We start from the raw sequence: 19,330 nt of genomic DNA on the forward strand, positions 1-19,330 counted from the left end.
GGAGCATCTGAACCAATCAAACACTCACACTCAGTCAACAGATCTGGGTTTAATCCATCACCATTCTTTAGCCCACTCTGCCACCCCAGTTCAGACATGGCCATATGCAAATCAGTCTGACCCTGTGCTTCATGGGAACAGTCAAGCCCGACTGCCAAACCATGCCTTCCCTAGACCGGAAACAAGCTTCCTAGGACCGGTTTCTGGAATTTCAGCCATCTTCAACCAGGCTTGCTTGAATCCAGTGGCAAAGTGAGCAAGGGACTCACGTCTGAGCATACCCTGCCAACTTATGGCAAACAAAGCAGTTCAAAAGGGGGTGGTGATGGATGGAGCATCTGAACCAATCGAACACTCAAACCCAGTCAACAGATCTGGGTTTAATCCATCACCGTTCTTTAGCCCACTCTGCCACCCCAGTTCAGACATGGCCATATGCAAATCAGTCTGACCCTGTGCTTCATGGGAACAGTCCAGCCCGACTGCCAAGCCATGCCTTCCCTGGACTGGAAACAAACTTCCTAGGACCGGTTTCTGGCATTTCAGCCATCTTCAACCAGGCTTGCTTGAATCCAGTGGCAAAGTGAGCAAGGGACTCACGTCTGAGCATACCCTGCCAACTTATGGCGAACAAAGTGGTACAAAAGGGGGTGGTGATGGACAGAGCATCTGAACCAATCAAACCCTCCCACCCAGTCAACAGATCAGTGTTTAATCAATCACCATTCTTTAGCCCACTCTGCAACCCCAGTTCAGACATGACCATATGCAAATCAGTCTGACCCTGTGCCTCATGGAAACAGTCCAGCACGAACTGCCAAGCCATACCTTCCCTGGACCGGAAACAAGCTTCCTAGAACCAGTTTCTGGCATTTCAGCCATCTTCAGCCATGCTTGCTTGAATCCAGTGGCAAAGTGAGCAAGGGACTCACATCTGAGCATACCCTGTCAACTTATGGCGAACAAAGCCGTACAAAAGGGGGTGGTGATGGACGGAGCATCTGAACCAATCAAACACTCACACCCAGTCAACAGATCTGGGTTTAATCCATCACCGTTCTTTAGCCCACTCTGCCACTCTAGTTCAGACATGGCCATATGCAAATCAGTCTGACCATGTGCCTCATGGGAACAGTCCAGCCCAAACTGCCAAGCCATGCCTTCCCTGGACCGGAATCAAGCATCCCCGAGTTGTTATTGCATCTTTCTTGTGTATGGCACTCTTAGTCCAGATATGTAAGTGGGATACAATTTTTAATGGGAGACACATGGGAACGCCAAATAGTGAGGAATTGTTATTACCAATTGGATTTCTCTTTATTTTTGGCTTCCAAACATAAGCCAGTGTGCAAGAAAGAAAAGATTTTGCAAAATGCCTTCAAAATCACCTGGTGGCATGCGTAGGTGTACCATATTCCTCAACTCAGTGTCTAGTGCACATTTAGAAATAATATATAGCTTTCCATCATACCTTTTTTAAATTCAGTTGATTTTGCTATATGATACAATATGCATGGTTGGTACACATTGAAAATAATCATCTTACTCTGTATCTTAGTCATTGGCTCTGGGCCGAACTGCCAAGCCATGCCTTCCCTGGACCGGAATCAAGCATCCCCGAGTTGTTATTGCATCTTTCTTGTGTATGGCACTCTTAGTCCAGATATGTAAGTGGGATACAATTTTTAATGGGAGACACATGGGAACGCCAAATAGTGAGGAATTGTTATTACCAATTGGATTTCTCTTTATTTTTGGCTTCCAAACATAAGCCAGTGTGCAAGATAGAAAAGATTTTGCAAAATGCCTTCAAAATCACCTGGTGGCATGCGTAGGTGTACCATATTCCTCAACTCAGTGTCTAGTGCACATTTAGAAATAATATATAGCTTTCCATCATACCTTTTTTAAATTCAGTTGATTTTGCTATATGATACAATATGCATGGTTGGTACACATTGAAAATAATCATCTTACTCTGTATCTTAGTCATTGTTTATTTTTGTTTCTGGAAAACTATGAACAATCTACAGAAATGAACCCTTGCTGAATTTGGAATGTACCTAGTTTTCAGAAATGTATAGTTTTCCTATCCCCCCCTTTGGCTTTCATATCTGTTTTCTAGTAGGTCGAGACTACAAAAAATAGGAAAAATGGCCAACAGAGAAATGCAAAATACATATTTTAAATATATGTATACTGTCTGGCACAGCAACTTTCTCCTATGATATCCAAAGAAAATACAATTTTGTGACATTTTGACTATTTTCTCAGTTCTCTCCAGGAGAAGCACCAAATACTGGACATTTTTAGAATGCTCTACATGCATGGAAGAAAGACTTACATTTGGCTTGGGTACCTTTGACGGAAATGCGTCAGGACTGCCGTGCTGTTCTAAAAATTAAAAGTTACTGACAGCCAGTTTGCGAGTGCAGCTCTCTCATTTCTAAACGGGGAGAATGGTTTGATATTTAGCGTCTTGGTTCTGCTGCAGAGCGATGCACCACCAGCAAGAGCGCCTCAATTGCCCACCTTGGAACCATCTGTGTGGCTCGCGAAAGCGGTGAATGGCATTGGGCTGCGCTGAAGACTTTCTATCGTATGGGTCCCAGCAGCCTTGAAAATGGGATTGTACATGGAGCAATGGTGAGCTCAATACTTGAATTTTTAAAATATAAAAAAACTGGAACGGAAAAAAAATTGCACCGTTCAGTGGAGGGATTAACAGCCCGATTCATCATCGGCATGTTTTGCGAGTCTGTAATAGCGAATAACAAGGAATCGCTATTACAGACTCGCAAAACGGGATTCATGTAGTACACATTCCTTATTTGCGATTAGCAAATTGTTAATCGCAAATAAGGAATAACTCCCCATTCATTCCTATGGGCCCAAAGGCCCATAGGAATAAATGGGGAGTTATTTCTTATTTGCGATTAGCAATTTGCTAATCGCAAATAAGGATGCGATTTCAAGTGTGCTAGGGGTGTCCAAAGGACACCCTGTAGCACCCCTGAAATGCAAACTACATTGGTGTTGCGCACACACATGTCCAAAGGACATGTGTGTGTGCAACTTAGAAAAATGCATTTAAAAGCATTTTTCTAAGTTTTCGCTATTTACCACAAGGTTTGACCTCGCGGTAAATAGCGGCCCGAAATTGTGATTTCGCAATTTAAAAATGGTTATTGAATTGCATTTAAGGAATCTCAAATAGAGATTCCTTAAATGTAATTCCTCGCAATTTAGCGAATTCGCAATTATCGATTTTTGCATTTGGGATGATGAATCCCAAATGCAAAAATTGTGCTCGCAAAGGGCCAGATTCTCAGAATCTGCAGCCTGATTCATGTACATGCCGTTTTGCGTGTCCCTATTAGCGAATAATAGCGACTCGCAATTGAGGAAACGCAAAACGGCATTCATGTACTTTTCGGGGAAAAAATAGCGACTCGCACGCGGGCGCTAAACCCGTTAGCGACCTACAAAAATCGCAGAATAATCGCAATTTCCGGCCACCAGCGATCGGGATTGCGACACGCAATCCCGATCGCACGGGATTGCGACTCGCAATCCCGTGCGATCGGGATTGCGAGTCGCATTCTCGCGGGATCCGGAAATATGGGAAGACGCATTCCGAGCACCGTGATGACATCACAACCAGGAAGCAGCCAAATCCCACCCCCAAACACCACAGTGACGCTACCATACGAGTGAAGACGACGGAAAGCTGACGCTAAACCTCCGTAATCGACTCTCGACCCGGGGCAAATAGCGACCGCCATGTCGGACGAACCTGAACCTCAGCCTGGCCCCAGCAACAGCGCTGGCCGCAAGCGCAAACTCAAGTTCTCCGAGCAGGAGCTGGAGAACCTGATAGAGGGGGTGGTGGCCAAACACGACCAGCTCTTTGGTGCCAACTCCAAGAGGGTCCCAGAACAGGAGAAGCGGAGGATCTGGGTGGGGATTGCCTCCAGCGTAAACTCTGTGGGCGTTGCGGACAGGTCGTTGGGGGAGCTTAAAAAGCGCTGGTATGACCTCCGAGGGCGTGCAAAGGAGAAGGTGGCGGCGCGGCTCGGTGAGACATCAGGCACTGGAGGTGGTGGACCGACTGTCCCACCCAACACCCCACTGGAGGACCAGGTAGAGGACACCTTGGAGAGGGAGGCGTGTGTTGGCGTGACCACTCTGGACTCCTCCCGCCCCACACAAGACACCCAAGGTAAGTGGCATGCGACTGCGACCCTGTCCCCTATGACCGTCCCTGACCAAATAGGCTCACTCATTGGCCCTTAATCATGCCTATGTCGTGCATCAGGAAATGCCCTGAGGCATTGTGGGAGACGTAGTATGTCCACAATGTAGTAGTACCACAATGCGGCAGGAAAGGCTCCTAAGTGCGCACATCCACAGCCATCCAGGGAATGTCACCCAGCATGCATGTAACATCTGCACGTCTGACAGTCACATGCACCTAATGAGTATCCACTTACCCTCACAGGTGCGGATGACAGCAGTGACAGCGAGAGGCTGGTGATCAACGAGGAGGCCCAGGAGGAGGAATCCCTACCCGCTACTCAGCCACCAGCCCCTGCTGCAGCGCCAACAGCAGCAGCCAGGCCCCCCACCTTACCTGCTGCCAAATCTGCAGGCCCACCGGCTGCCAAGGCCAGGCGCCCCACCTTACCAGCTGCAAAATCTGCTGGACCACCGGCTGCCAGGGCCAGGCCCCCCACCAATGTGCCACCAGTGCCTGCCGCACCTGCTACACCAGCTGCAACAACACCTGCAGCTGGTCCTACACGATCTGGGCCAGCCACATCCGCCACACAGCGGCGGCACAGCAGGAGGGGCAATGGGCATCGCTATGCCTGCATGAGCGTGGAGCGGCGAATGCTCCGTCTACACCACCGCCAGTCGCAGCAGCAAGGAGCCATCCACCTCCAGCTGCAGAAGATCGGCCGCAATGTGGCGGGAGTCGGCGAGCGGGTGGACCGCATGACGGCGGCCATGGACCGCATGACGGCGGCAATGGAGGCCAATACTGCAGCGCTGGGGAAGCAGCGCAGTGTTGCACGCAGGCGCCACCACCAGCTGGTGAGCCAGCTGTCGACCTATAGTCGATCAAATTATGTGGCAGCAAATGCCACCACCCAGCTGTTGCGACGCTCAATGACCCAGCAGCACCAACTGGTCCAGTGCTGCGAGGAGATCACCCGGGTGCTGGAGCACTTGACCACCGCCGTGATCCCACTGCTTGCACCTGTCCTACCGGCCATCGTAGGGGGAGATGATGCGAGTGAGGCTGCCTCCAGCGTGAGCAGCAACTCTGCTACGCAGGCCCCCCACCTAGGCGCAGCACCAGGGCTACGCCTGGTCCAGCTGCCCAGGATGAGGAAGAGCCTCAGAGGCGCCTGGGAAATGTGCGCCGCAAGCACCAATGACATTGTGTCAGGGACACAGGCCCAGGCTGATGGTAAGCCTGCCATGTACCTTTCAAAGCAGTATGCTGGAATACTGGATTTTGTAAATAGTTTGTACCATGAGCCTTTTTTCTTGTGATTGAAACAAATACATTTATTTTGCAGCAGACATTTGCCTTGTGTAATCATTACATTCTGCATGCTATTGTGATATGTGGGGTGGGGGAAGGGGGTGGGCTAGAAACTGTTCACTGTGATGTGGTTGCGACGTCTGTGGCCTTCAGCTGGGTTCTCGCCGCGTGCATGGTGCGCATGTGCTGGTGGCCGGTCGTCCCCCTCAGATTCACTGCCTGAGATGTCAACTGGTATCCGGCGCTTGGTTGCGATGTTATGGAGCATTGCACAGACAGCCACAATGCGGCAGCACACTGCAGGACTGTAATACATGGCCCCACCTGTCTTGTGCAGTATACGGAACCTGCTCTTGAGCAGGCCAAATGTCCTTTCAATACAGTTCCTTGTCCGGATGTGCGCAACATTGTATCGCCGTTGCTGAGGTGTGGCAGGGTTGAGGTAAGGGGTCAGGAGGTATTCCCGTAGGGCGTAGCCACTGTCACCTGAATGAGAGGAGCAGATGTTGATTGCCTGTGCAGCGCAGTTACTTCATAGCAATGTGACATTGTCGACAAAGTGTACTTACCAAGTAGGTGTCCTTCCCCAAACTCTCCCCTGATCAGTCGTGTGTGGAGTCCGCTGTGCCTGAAGATGAAGGAGTCATGGGTACTCCCTGGGTACTGGGCCACAATGTCAGTGATGATGGTCTTGGCATTGCAGACCATCTGTATGTTGAGGGAGTGGTAGCACTTCCTGTTGCGGTACATATACTCCGTGCCAGCTGGTGGGCAAATGGCGACGTGGGTACAGTCTATACAGCCGAGGACATGGGGAAAATGGGCAACATTATAAAATTGTAGTTTGGTGAGGTCCAATTCCTGTTGGCTCGTGGGGAATGTGATGTGCCGGTGGAGCTGGCTGAGCATGGCGTCAACAAAAGTGTGGAGGCAGCGTGACATGGTGGGCTGGGATATCCCCCCAGCAGCGGCTGCTATGCCCTGGAAACTGCCGGAGGCCAGGAGGTGCAGGCTGCACAATACCTGCACATGTGTGGGCACAGAATTGTTTCGCCTTGTTGGGTGCTGCATGATGGGGTGGAGTTCTTGTATCAGCCAGGTGATTATTTCCCCATTCAGCCTGTATTTTGCATAAATCTGTTCTCTGGTTTGGCCCAGCAAGGTGACCCGCTGCCGGTAAATCCTTGCCTGCCTCATGCGTCTCCTCCGTGCTGCTCGCTGTAGCCTTCGCCGCCTCACCACCATGTACATCCCAGGCATTGTGGAACGCCTAATGCTGCTGCTGAATGTCCTTATGTGTGATTGGTCAGGCCTGGACCTGTTGGTGATTGGCTAACAGTTTTTCAAATTTGGCTTCATCATGGCTTTTATGGTTACCACCTGCTTTGAGTTGTCCTTAAATTGCGCCGCGCAAACGTGCGATTTTGCGCTTTTTCGCAAATGTATTTCTTTCATGAATGCCGATTGCGACAATATTGCGGTTCGCTAATCATTTCGCAGATTCCGTGGTTGGTCGCTATTTCCGTGTCGCTAATGCTCGCCTTCCCGGAGTCTGCGACTATTACTGCGTAATCGCTATTCCAATCGCTATTATTTTTTAGCGATTTCGCTATTTCGTACTGGAATGCCGATTCCGTGTTTTGCTACCGCAATAGCGTTTTCGCAGCCATTGCGGGCGCTATTTCGCTCCATGAATCGGGCGGCTGGCCCTTTGAGAGCCGATTTTTCAATGATGAATCTACCTGTTAATGTACACTGCCTGACGGATCACATGTCCCAGCATGCCATTTAAAGACCTATCAGGGTGTCCACTAGAAGACAAAAAATATCAATTTAGGCAATTGTTTGTGGACGCTAGCAGTGTTAAAAAGGACTGCCGTGCTGTTCTATAAATAAAAAGTTGCTGACAGCAAGTTTGCGAGTGCATCTCTCTCTCTTCTCTAATGGGGTGAATGGTTTTATATATATATATATATATATCCAAAACACCTCCTCCCTAGAAAAGAGTGGAGGCCACACGGGGGTCGTTCAGGAAACACTTTAATTGAGTAAAAACGGCATGATGCATTTCGGCCGACACTGGCCTTCTTCCAATGCCTTAATGTTCAGGCGGCTTTGAAACACCAAATATGCAGGTCCTGCCACTTCCCCATTGGTGGGGATCTGCTCCGCCCCTTTCCTCATGACTGCTCACCAAACCACAATTTGAAGAAACTGCAGGTCCCAGGATGCACCTGTAGTTCAGGTAGGTGCTGCATGGGGGGGGGGGTTTCTGACCACAGTGGAATAGAGGGTGCAGGTTCAGTCCACGGTGTGTCAAATGCCAATTTCCTGTGGATGATGGTCTCGCCGTGTCTCCTTATGTCCCCGAACACCGCTGCAGCCCCGTGCTCCAGGTCACGATGCAGGCAGAGGCAGGAGTGTGAAATACATCCCGCCCTACATATCGCTGCCTCCCAATGCTCCTGGATGTAGAGGCGGGCCACGGACTTACCAATACCTCGGACACACACAAAACCTGCCGGAGCAGCTGCCAATAATGTCCGCGGCCAAGCTTGCGCAGCGGGGGCCTCCAAAGCACGTTGCTGGCAACCGTGAAATATTCTGTGTGGCTCGCGAAAACTGTGAAGGGCAATGGGCTGCCGCTGAAGACTTTCTACGGTATGGGTCCGAGCAGCCTTGAAAATGGGATTGTACATGGAGCAATGGTGAGGTGATTACTTGATATGTTAAAATATACAAAACTGGAACGGCAATAAAATGGCACCGTCCAGTGGAGGGGTTTATTGTATAGTGCCTGACGGATCACATGTCCCAGCCTGCCATTTTAAGACCTATAGGGGTGTCCACTAGAGGACTAAAAATATCAATTTAGGCAATTGTTTGTGGACTCTAGCAGTGTTAAGTAGTGCTGAGGCTTACCTTTGAAAAAGGACTGCTGTGATGTTCTATAAATAAAAAGTTACTGACAGCAAGTTTGGGAGGGCATCTCTCTCTCTTCTAAATGAGGGGAATGGTTTGACCACAAGCCCTAAGCTGCCCTGCGGTAGGAAGCCGCTCCCGGGATTTTTCGCGCCAGGAGGCGCTTGAATTTGAGTACACTCCCGTGTCGCGGGACAGCGCGCGTGCAGCGCCGGGCTAAGCCCGGGCTAAGGGCGGGCCCGTTTCAGCCCGTTCCTGACCGAGCCGGACCGGACCGGGCCCACCCTCTTACGCCTGTGGTATTCTTATCTTATTACATCTGCCCACAGTAAGTACTGTTGCTGGGGAGTCGCCTACTATTACAATGGCTGCTCGGGAAACAAGAAGTAATACCATGGCCAGTAGAAGACAGATTACTGGTACGCTGGACAACTTAATTATTAGAGCGAACTCAGTTATCGACCAGGGCATTACTCAAATGGAGCGCAGGGTATCGCAGGGCCTGGCAATGGCTAAGCGCTCTTCTATGGGCCACCTTGCCAATGCACAGACGCCTGTACAGGATATTTGTGCTAACATCACCTGCGTCCCAGTCCTTGTACACGCCCCATCGTCTCCTCAGGACCACGACTATACCTCAGCAATCATAAGCTCTCCAACACCTGAGGCAATAGTGGTCCTCGATGCTCCATCTTTGCCCAACTCACCGGAAAAATTACCGATAAATCCACCGAGGGGTAAACGAAGCGGGGCAAAAAACAAGAGGAAGCGAGTTGTCACCACAGTCACTGGACGCAGGAAGTACAAACCAGCAAAGGGGCTGGACTGCAGTGCTATACCATCAAAACCCAAGGAGTGCCTCGCTCTGAATGACTCGATTGGTCCAAACCCATCCCCATCATTAGTAGTGTTACAAGAGTCTCCCTCTGTAGAGCTAGTCCAGTGCACGAGGGGGGCAAATGGGGAGGAGGATCTTTTACTTGAAAGACTAGGGGCCCTACTAAAGACCTCACTCGATCCATCTGTTTGCTCGCTGGACCTGGCTGGAGCTGTTTGCTGCTAAGGGCTGCCTTAAACCCACGACTTGCGGAACCCGCTCCGCGGGTCCCGCTGCGGATTTCACCTCACCGTTTGCTGTTGGTTCGTGGTCTCCTGCCTGGCTGCTCTGTGGGGGCGTGTGAGGCTTCAGGGCTGCGAGCGTGAGGCTGAGTCACCTGGCCCCGCTCTCCCTGAACGCCCCGCCCCCACCTTCCTACAATCAAAAAGGCACCTGGACTCTCCCCTCGTGGGACGCTGTTTGCTCGCTGGACCTGGCTGGAGCTGTTTGCTGCTAAGGGCTGCCTTAAACCCACGACTTGCGGAACCCGCTCCGCGGGTCCCGCTGCGGATTTCACCTCACCGTTTGCTGTTGGTTCGTGGTCTCCTGCCTGGCTGCTCTGTGGGGGCGTGTGAGGCTTCAGGGCTGCGAGCGTGAGGCTGAGTCACCTGGCCCCGCTCTCCCTGAACGCCCCGCCCACACCTTCCTACAATCAAAAAGGCACCTGGACTCTCCCCTCGTGGGACGCTGTTTGCTCGCTGGACCTGGCTGGAGCTGTTTGCTGCTAAGGGCTGCCTTAAACCCACGACTTGCGGAACCCGCTCCGCTGGTCCCGCTGCGGATTTCACCTCACCGTTTGCTGTTGGTTCGTGGTCTCCTGCCTGGCTGCTCTGTGGGGGCGTGTGAGGCTTCAGGGCTGCGAGCGTGAGGCTGAGTCACCTGGCCCCGCTCTCCCTGAACGCCCCGCCCCCACCTTCCTACAATCAAAAAGGCACCTGGACTCTCCCCTCGTGGGACACTGTTTGCTCGCTGGACCTGGCTGGAGCTGTTTGCTGCTAAGGGCTGCCTTAAACCCACGACTTGCGGAACCCGCTCCGCTGGTCCCGCTGCGGATTTCACCTCACCGTTTGCTGTTGGTTCGTGGTCTCCTGCCTGGCTGCTCTGTGGGGGCGTGTGAGGCTTCAGGGCTGCGAGCGTGAGGCTGAGTCACCTGGCCCCGCTCTCCCTGAATGCCCCGCCCCCACCTTCCTACAACACGCCCCATTGCTCTTGGCCCATAAAAACCAGAGAGAGACGCTGCGCGGGAGCGCCCGGGGCTAAGACCGGGCAAAGAGCGGGCCGTTTGAGGCCGTTCGAGGACTGAGAGGACTGGACTGGCCCACCCCTCTTGGCTCAATATTTATTGGTAGCTAAAATATCAATTGAGGGGAAACAGACCCATCTTTGTCATAGTGCTACAATGCTATGGATCCAAGGGTAACCCGTAGCAAGTCTTCTAAACGTGGGTCACAAATCAGTGGCCCCATGGATTTCATAACCCGCACCAACATAGCCATAGACGGCGAAATATCTAAGCTTCAAGCCCGGGTCTCGCTTGAACTAGATGCCGCAAGAAGACTGTCCCAAGTAATTGCACTTTCCAAGAAATCCTCCCTAGGCCACATAGCCACTTCTGTTACCCCTGAGCGCCTAGCTCGCCCACATTGCATAGTCGCCCAGGTAGATGTCCACCACTCACCGACCCCGGCTATTCTCCAACCTGCCTTAGGAAGCAAGGATGAGGAGACTTTATTGACACCTCTTAGTGTGCACATCCCTGCTCCCATTGTATCCCTCCCGAATCTGTCTCACAATATCTCCAGTGGCAAACAACCAAAGAGGAAACGCAATTCTCGCTCAGCTTATTTCCGTAAGAAAGCGAAAATTGCTGTTCCAAAAGATCTGCCCACGAATAACATCACAGCATCTAATGCTGGAGCTGAATTCACCCCTAATACCCAGTTATGTAGTGAGGGTCAGGGAAATAATCCATCTATTCCCCTCCTTAATACCACAGCAGGCGAGGACCTTGAAGTAGGTGGGCTAACCAATACCAATAAAGAATTTATTGAGGTGGTTTGGGACACACTTAAAAAACTTTTGTCACCTCTGGACCTAAGACTATCAAGGATAGAAAATAACTTGTTAGAAATGGAGAAGAGCATTATCGCGCTGGCCACTCTTGGGTTAAAAAGTCTGGAAAACCAGGGCATTATTGCAGCTGACCCAATGCCACAACCTACCGCACCCCAAATCAATCTAGCCTCCTCTTCAGTACCATCTATAATAAAACCTGTTCCCAAACCTAGGACAGTCACGGTGGAGCAAGCTCGCGTTAAACCAAAGGCTTCTCCACGAGGCTCCACACGTACCTCGCAACATCCTAAACACGAAACATCAATTAGACCGATTCCTAGTGAAACCCACGTCCCTCCAGCTAAAGACAACTTTAGAGGTGGCTACATTGACCTTCCCCCAGAGGCAAACGACTATGTCGTTGTCTTAACTGGAGTTCCAACGTTAGGTAATGGCCAATCTGAAAATCACTGGTCACTTAAAAATAAAATAATGCACTGGTTGAATGTCAACAGACCCATCCCCAATGGCAGAAGAAGTAGGGTATTGATGGTTCGCAGAACTCCCTGGGTAGGGCCAACGCTGAAATCTAGTCCAGGGGACTGCATAGTAGTGACCTTCGAAGATCCACACACGGCGCACCACATTTGTAGTTGGCCCAGTAATGATGACTCCTTAGTCAAACCCAAGCTACTATCTTTTTTCTATCCTCCTCGACCAAGTTGTAACCAGGGGGACAATTGGACATTGGTCCAGCACCACCAACGGCCAAATAAGTCCTGGGGCCACAGGGAGACCCTGCTACATTGGAATGGGCTCTCTACCTATAATAGATTTGGTGGTTTAGAGGAGGTGGATTGACTCCCTGTGCAAGTAGCCAAGCAACCCCGAAGGGAATTCTTAACTTTCCAAAGGCATTATTCCATTGATTGTCCTGCCTCTGAATCCGTATCAAGCCGTGTAGGACGAACCAACAACGCAAGGATTGATGGGGTGGCTACATTTTCGGATATAATAGCAAATAGTGACAGGGAAGATTGGCCAAACCCTCTCTGTGTAACCCCCCTTGCACCTACTTCCTTTGAACAGTCGGATCCTGTTTGCCTTGCTCCCTATGTGACCTCGAGTCTCCAGCAAATCGAGCCACTTGTGAGGTCTACAAAACCTGTGGGTGCGATTGTTCCTTCTATGCCTAAGCCTATTGACCCCACCAAGGTCTCTCCATCAGCTGACTCTGTTTTAAAAATTCTATCTTGGAATGTGGCTGGTCTTGGTCGTAACTTTGACATCCCCGAATGGAACGACTTCGTGGAATCCTTTCACATCTGCCTGTTTCAGGAAACTTGGTGCTTGGAGCCAAGACACCGAGTGGGATTCTCCACCTTTTTTATCCCCGCAGTCCAGGAACAAGGGTCCAAAGGTCGCCCGTCAGGCGGCCTTATTATATGGATTAGTATTGCTCTGGGCCTCAGGGTAAAAGAAAGAAACACCCAATCCTCGGATCTCCAGTGGCTAACGATAACACACAAAGGGGGAAGAAGTATGGAAGTCTTTAACATCTACCTGAGGGGTGCCAAAGGCGGTGCATCTCACCTACCATCTACAGGTCTAAACCACAACCTGGCTGCCTGCGATGCAGATTCCCATATAATGCTTGTAGGGGATTTCAATTGCTGCTTTGAGCCTTTGGCCAGTGAAGATATCTTGGACACTTTTGAGGAGGACACCAGGAGAGGTATTCCCATTCTGAATCTTGACCCGATTCCCAAATGGTCGCAAAATGCAATAGAGATCAATGCCCTGTGCATGGAGCATAATTTGCGACCGACAAATGGCCGATCTAAATCTGACCATATGGGCGCTCACACCTACAACAGACAAGACCATACGTCTAGGATTGATTATATCATGCTCAATTACAACCTCTGGCAACACCACCTAGATATGGAGGTTATAGTATCAGGCGATAGCGACCACAACCCCTTATCGCTATCTATTTCATCTCCTTGGCAGGCTGGAAGGCAAGGCCTAACCAGCCATAAGTGGAAATCCTCCCATGAATTAGTCCCCGCAAATTGTAGCAGGCGCTTAAAGTGGGCAAAAGTCTTAGCCGATGATACAAGGATGGCCCAAGCCGGGACAATTTTGGAAGAGGTGGAGTCCCGGATGACCACCTTAAGCGAAACCGATAACAAGATCCTACCTCTATTCATTGAGACTGTACTGGCGCTGAGTGACTTATTTATTGTTCCCCAAACCACTCGAAGGGGTCTTTTGAAATCATTGCCCAAACAGTCAGACAAGTGGTATACTCCAAAATGTCGTGAGGCTAAGAAGGAACTTGTTGCGGCATTAAAGTCCAAAGACGCAGTTGCTATTAGGGCTGCCAGAAAATTCTACAAAAAAACCATAATTGAAGCTAAGCAGATTTATGATTTTAATTTTTGGGGAGATCTAGTAGAGGCCAGTACTAGGAAGGATGCTAAGAGGTTTTGGGACCTATTAAGATCCAGGGAAAAGCCCATTGACCAGCAGCTAACTTGTAACATTATAGGGGGTGCATGGTTCGACCACTTTTAACAACTGTACTCTGCTCCCTCAGGCCCAGTCCAGGTAGCTTGCCCACCTATGGGTCTTACAACCAATTTCCCGTGCTATGATGGCCTATTTACCAACTTAGAAGTAGAAAGAGCAATCCAATGCATTGTCTCGAACAAAGCAGCGGGTCCTGATGGAATCCCAGGAGACCTAATCAAGAAATATCCATCTCCTTGGAGTAGATTAATTGCCTCGCTTTTGAATGAAGTGATGTTGGGTGGAGTCTTTCCTGACTCATGGAGGGGCGCTGAGGTCGTACCTATTTTTAAAAAAGGCTCTAGGGACGACCCAGCGAACTACCGCCCAATAAGTTTATTAGACTCTTCTCAAAAGGTAGCAGGGAAGGTGGTATTGGGCAGGATCATGGAGTGGGCAGATGAAAATCACATCCTGTCAGATCTCCAAGCGGGCTTCAGGACAGGAACAGGCACAATCGAGCAGACGTTCCGCCTTTTAATGATCTATTGGAAGGTGGTGGTGCTGGGAGGGGGCAGTCTGTATTTAGTCTTCATTGACCTGCGGACTGCCTTCGACCTGGTACCACGCGCGCTTCTATGGAACGTCCTCGATGGGTTAGGCCTCCCCCCCTATTTACTGTCGCTGCTTGTAAAATTCCATGAAAGGAATTTTGCCCAAATTAGATGGGGTACACAGGGAGAGAAAACACCTCGTATCCCCGTGGACAGAGGCGTCCGCCAGGGGTGTGTGCTTGCCCCCACTCTGTTTTCTCTTTATATTAACGGAGTGGTGGAGCATCTTTTACAACAACCATCAGATGCACCCACCCTGGCTGGAAGGAAGATCCCAACGCTTCTGTTCGCGGACGATACCCTTCTAATTTCAAAATCGCCGATGGGTATCCAATCACTGCTTTCCAGCTTTCAAACCTTTTGTAATGAAAGGGGTTTGGCCATAAATATAGGCAAAACCAAGTTTTTAGTCCTCAACCCGCCAAAAAAATCTGTTTATCCCCCGGTCCTAGATTCTGTCCCACTTGATTGCGTGAAAGAATTCGACTACCTGGGTATACGCATCAGTGACACTATGAGCTGGAAGGCACACCATCAAAAAGTTTTTCTTACACACAAAAGGGTGGCAGGTGCGCTGCTCAAGGAGCAACGAGCGTCATCATTAAAACCTATTGGGGCTCCCTTAGATATCTATAGGGCTAGGGTTGTAAGCGCGGCACTTTATGGTGCTGAGCTGTGGGGCACCCAAAAAGTTGACACTCTGGCCCATCTTGAGAACAACTTCCATAAAGACCTAATGGGTTTGCCCCATAGTACGCCAACAATCCCATTATTGTTAGATGCAGGTACCCGGGCAATCTGTGACCAAGCGAAACTACGCCCACTCCTGCTATGGTCCAGAATCTGGAATGTGCAGGAATTAAGTAGTTATGCAGATGCCTTGAACGATATTTTGTCATTACCGGGTTCTCACAAAATCATCTGGCTCAGGGAGGTTAAAAAGTTGCTCTACAAATTAGGCCTAGGAGAGGCTTGGTCCAACAAATCTGCACCCACGAAACATCAGTTAAAGAAGGTGTATTGGGCATGGGTAGACAGCGAGAGGGCCCGAAGCACAAACCATTGTAGATCTGCAGCCCTGTTTTTGTCAGCTAAAGAGTTACCGTTAAGGGAACCTTATCTAGACACCATTCAGAGCTCAAGGGACAGAGCACTGTATATCAAGTTCAGGTTGGGGGTGCTTCCATTATGTGAGTTCACGTCCACTTGGAAACCGCCCGCTCAAACTGTACCCTATTGCCCTTTTTGTGATCTAAGGGTAGAGTCTATGTCCCACATGTTGTTCGAATGTAGTGTCTATGTAGCCCCGAGACGTAGGTGGTTGAAGCCCCTTTGCAGAAGTCTGGGAACTCGCTCTCACTTGGAAGCCCTGCGTATTTTACGTACAGATGCTAGACCCTTCTTTTCCACTTGCATGGCAAAATTTTTGGGTTGGGCTTGGCGCCTAAGAACTGCACGAAAACTGTTAATCCAGTGAACGAGCCCACCCATCCAATAAGCTGTTCTGGATATGAAATGTTTTTATGCTTATGATTGTTGTTAAAAATGTTTTTTTTAAAGATGTGTAAATGCTTTTATGATATGTTTTTATCGAATAAAGCTATTACTACTACATTAGAGAAGAGACTTGTTCGTATGGAACTCCAACTTTCTCAGTTACAACAAGCCGTGACTGGGAACGCGGGCAAAAGAAAGATAAAAAGCCTGTATTCGGACATAGCTCAAGCCAGTTCTGCGCCCACTGGGTCTTCAAGCCTTGTTCTTCCCTCCACTGCCGGACCTTCTACCATAGTTGCCAACACGATAGACAGGGCCGAAGCTGTTGGTACTGGGACTGTATTGACTGATAATCCGAGTATGCCCATTCTATATCCGGCAGTGAAATCATCAGAGAGGGGCCAGTCTCCGTCCGGTCCAGCAAGTAGTAGTAAGAATTGATCTACCGACTGAAACGAGCCCATATCTGGTTGTTTTGACAGGTATTCCTGACATCAGTAATTTAAGACATGAATCATTTATGTCATTAAAAAATAAAGTGACCCATTGGCTCAACTATAATAGGCCCCTACCGCATAATGTCAAAAGTGAAACATTGATGGTACGTAGGATCTCTTTGGTTGGTCAGAGTCGGAAAACCATTAAAGGCAACTGTGTCCTGGTCAATTTCAGGGACCCTCGCACAGTGGAGTACATCTGCAACTGGACCCACGATAGTGTAGGGTCAATGATCCAACCTTATCCTCTGTATTTTTTTTACCCTCAACCTGTAATGTCAGACTGCGCATCGGACTGGTCCTTGGTGATGCATAGGCGGAGGGGAGGGTAAACAGGGATGGGTATGGAGAACCAATTAACCAGAGCTATCCACTGACCCATAAGAGGTTTAGCACCCTGGAAATGGTGGATTGACTTCAGATTGACAGGGAGAATAGGATGGGCACCTCTCAGCATAGGAACCTTGCCAAGCCCAGTGAAAGGGTGGAGTTGCTTGGTGGAAGTCCAGTAAGACCCTCTTCAATTGCGCAGACCCATACCCAGGAGCTAAACCCCATAAAGGGGTTTGCCAAACATGGAAGTGTGGTGCTGCAACTGCTAGCTCCACCACACGTGCGACACAAAGTGAAGGTGAGATATTGGGGAGCGTCGCAGACACCAAAGTTACCACTACATCGAAGTCAATCCCAATATTATCATGGAATGTGGCAGGTATAACACATAAGCTAAATTGTACTGAGTGGGGATCCTTGGTAGACCCGATAGATTTATGTCTCTTTCAGGAGACCTGGGCCAGGGACGAACACTCCAGAGCGGGATTTGCCACATTCCATGTACCTGCGAGGTGGGGTGGAAAAGGAAGACCATCAGGGGGTCTGGCTATATGGGTTGCTCTTCACTTGGGTTGTGCCGTGGAAAATGTGGCCACATATTCAGAAGACGTCCAGTGTCAGTCCTAAAATGGCCGAATGGGTTCAAACTAGCTATTGTTAATGTCTACTCCCGACCAGTACGGTTGGGTCTTGAATCATCTACAATTGATGACCTATCCTGTTTTCTGAGCACATTGCCCGGGGATTGTAGGCTTTTGGTGGCAGGGGATGTGAATTGTCAATATGATCCATTTTTTGGAATAAGTGAAGGTCCTCTAATGGGAGAGGACGATTATTGGGCCATCCCCCAATGTCAGTCCCCACGCCCAAACTATGGTCCCCGTTGGCAACCCAGATTACATCCCTTGTATTAAATAATTCCCTTAGGGCTAATAACGGACGTACACCGTCCGACAGACCATCGATGTGTACCTATAATAAAAAGGGGCAGGAGTCTTGAATAGACTACATCATGGTAGAAACCCGGATGTGGTCGAAGGTTATTGATTTTAGGGTAGTCCAGAGGGCGGATAGTGACCACAACGCACTATGTCTGGAGTTGGCGTTTCCAGGCCAAAGGATTTGGATTTACATAGCACTGAAAGGGATAATGAGGGCATTGGTCTTACACTATCAAACAACAGACGTAGGGTAAAGTGGGGGAGAATAGCAGAATCCGAAGAGGACCTAGCAAAAGTATACAATATAGTTTTACCTCGACTTCTGGAGGTTGAAACTTTAATTTCCCAAGCTTCTTCTCCGGATCTCAATGGAGAAGTTAGTTTGACCCACTCAGATCTGGTTAAAAACTTGGCTGATGTCTTTTACCCCCAGGTACCTATGAGAAGGTCAAGACAACCAGTTTCATCTTGGTATCATTCGGCATGTAGGAAAGCAAATTCCAGTCTTGTTACAGCGATTAAGGCTGGGTCTCGCAAAACTGTGATCCAAGAGCTCAGACTTCAGTACAAAGAGGTAATGGGCCATGCAAAAAAAGAATGGGACATGGAAAGGTGGCTGAATCTAAACTTAGCCTTGGCAACTAAAGACGATCGTAGATTCTGGTCACTTGTTAACTCTGGTTCGGTGAACCAAAATCAGCTATAGAACCCAATATTGCGGCGTCAGCATGGGAGGCTTATACGGGGATGAGCCTGTTCTGGGCAGCATATTGGAACTATCAGTCCCAGAAGGGCAGCATGTACCTCTGGAGTTTACCTTAGGGGAGGTGACAAGTGAGATAGGTAAATTATTAGTGGGCAAGGCCCCAGGACTTGACAAACTCCCGGGGGATCTCTTCAGACATCAACCTGGAATTTGGGGCCCTTACTTGCTTGTGGTATTTAATGCCATTTCGAGAGGCATGGAAATACCCTGTACTTGGCTGGGGGCAGAGATAGTCCCGATCTATAGGAAGGGGTCGCCTCTGCTCCCAGCCAATTACAGGCCCATTAGTTTAATAGATGTTCAACAAAAAATATTTGCGCGGCTGGTCCTGGACCATTTGTTGACATGGATGGAGGAACACAAAGTACTGAGCCCCTTTCAGGCGGGATTCAGGAGGAATAAGTCCACAATGGACCACATTTTCCGACTGATTCTGCTGTACTGGAAAACGGCAAAGGTAGAGGGTGGCAGCCTCTACATTGTCTTCGTGGACCTCCGGTTCGCGTTCGACTTAGTGCCCGGGGCAAATTGTGGGCTGTTCTCCAGGATCTGGGTGTCCCGTATCAGATTCTAGCGTTACTGATGAGGCTACATGAGGGCAATTTTGCCAAGGTCCGATGCGGTAAGAATGGGGCGCTGTCACCAAGGTTCCCCGTTGGCAAGGGGGTGAGACAGGGTTGTGTTTTGGCACCGACCCTGTTTTGCCTCTACGTCAACGGGGTAATCTCTCATTTGGATAGTGTCCCTGACAATGATGCAC

The sequence above is a fragment of the Lissotriton vulgaris genome, chromosome 5, assembly GCF_964263255.1.
Source record: "Lissotriton vulgaris chromosome 5, aLisVul1.2, whole genome shotgun sequence".
Lineage (NCBI taxonomy): Eukaryota > Metazoa > Chordata > Amphibia > Caudata > Salamandridae > Lissotriton > Lissotriton vulgaris.